Source organism: Pyxicephalus adspersus, chromosome 4 (genome assembly GCF_032062135.1).
Source record: "Pyxicephalus adspersus chromosome 4, UCB_Pads_2.0, whole genome shotgun sequence".
In the NCBI taxonomy this organism is placed as follows: Eukaryota; Metazoa; Chordata; class Amphibia; order Anura; family Pyxicephalidae; genus Pyxicephalus; species Pyxicephalus adspersus.
The window spans coordinates 53,983,341-53,985,204 of record NC_092861.1 but is presented as its reverse complement, the minus strand read 5'-3'; positions in this window follow the sequence as shown (position 1 = coordinate 53,985,204).

The following is a 1,864-nucleotide window of genomic DNA, read 5'->3' as shown; positions in this document are numbered from 1 at the left end:
AAGTAACTTTAAATGTTGGTGCCAGGTGGGCTTGTCTGAGTATTTCAGGAACTGCTGATCTGCTGGCTTTTTCACTCAAACTATCTCTAGGGTTTACAGAGAATAGTCCAAAAATGGGAAAAAATCCTGCATGGTCAGAGGAGAATGAGCCGAGCAGTAGTTCAAATAACCATTCATTACAACAGAGAATGCAGAAGAACAGCTCAGAAAATACAACATTTCAAACCTTCAAGCAGATGGTCTACAGTAGCATGAGACCACACCCTAGGTACCACTCCTATCTGCTAAAATCGAGTCTACATTTCACACGGGTGCACCAAAATAGGACAAGGGACGATTGCAAAAACATTGCCTGGTCTGATGAGTCTCGATTTCTGCTTGTAGTTTCAGATGATTGGGTCAAAACTTGGCCTTAACAACATGAAAGCATGGATCCATCCTGTCTTGTATCAACGGCCCAGGCTGGTGGTATTGGTGTAATAGTATGAGGGCCCCTTCCATCCACCAGTAGTCACCAGATCAGTGGAACAGGAGATTCACATCACAGATGTGCATCCAGCCAGCAAAAGAAGTGCAAGTGCTAATTCTGGGCTGGTTACAATCCATAGTTATAAACTGAAATAATTTATGTCAACACAATGCTGATAGCTGCTTGAAAAGAAAAACAGAAATGACCACTGACTAAAGATAAAAATATTGGAGATGATCATGTAAAAGCTTCATGTTCTTATCTCTTTGTGTTTTACTGTAATGAACAAAATGGATCAGAAAGTACGGTTTTAGAATTTTAAACCAAAACTGCTGAACAGCTCATTTTTTGGCGACAGAGTTTATCTGTCTGCCGCAGTCAATCCTGTTAACAGTGTTATGGCTGTCACTAAGAAGCATGCTGTTCTGTCGCTCGCCAGTCTTTGCAGTGAGATTATAAAGTCTGCTGTATTATGTTTGGCACAGGGAATGTCTGCTGAATGTAGGTTTAACACTGCCTTAACAAAACATCATATTCATGTCATATTCTTTCTCCAAAAAACACATTTCTCTATGATCAATACTATCAAAAGATGGAATGCAAACAGTTCAGTTTCATAGATATTACTGGGGAAGTGTAGGGAGATTTACAGATTAGGAAAAGACAGACAGTGCTGTACAATAGCATCAGAATATTCCTGCGGCAGCCCAGCTGCTGCTGTATGTTGTGAATTCTGGCACTCACATTGCTTTTTATAAAAGCAAATCTTGCTATGCCTATGTCAGTGGTCTAAGAAAAGTTTTAGTGCTCACATTTTTTCTCTCTTACATTCTACTAAATTAGTAACATTGGGACACATATTAATTACAATCTGCCAATAGGAAATTTGGTTTTCTATCTTTACACACGTGTGTGCTGAAGTGGCCTTCCACACCTAGAAGTGACATATTAAAGCATACATGACTTCAGTAGCCAGGACATGAACATATATATAAAACGTCCACTATTTAGGAAAATTTGGAATTAGATTAGCTTCTCTATGAAGTAGCTTCTCTATGACAGGCTTTATGTGTAGATAAGGAACAACACTGCTCTGTGGTCTCAACACCAACAGTTTTATTTGTTTTAATTATCTCAAAACCTGACCTCTACTGTATTACAATGGATTCCAGTACATGTAATGATGACAATTTTGTGCTATCAACAATTACTTTATTGCTAAGCATTGGATCGGGTTATGAGACTACTGCGCTTGTTCAGCCTGCCTTATTTGATGTGCTGAGGTCTGCTGGTCAGGCTGATAGGGGCATACCACCAAACTTCCTGTAGTAATATGAATATACACAGCAGAGGTGGCTATAGATGGCAGACATCTACTACCTGTGATTTAACAGA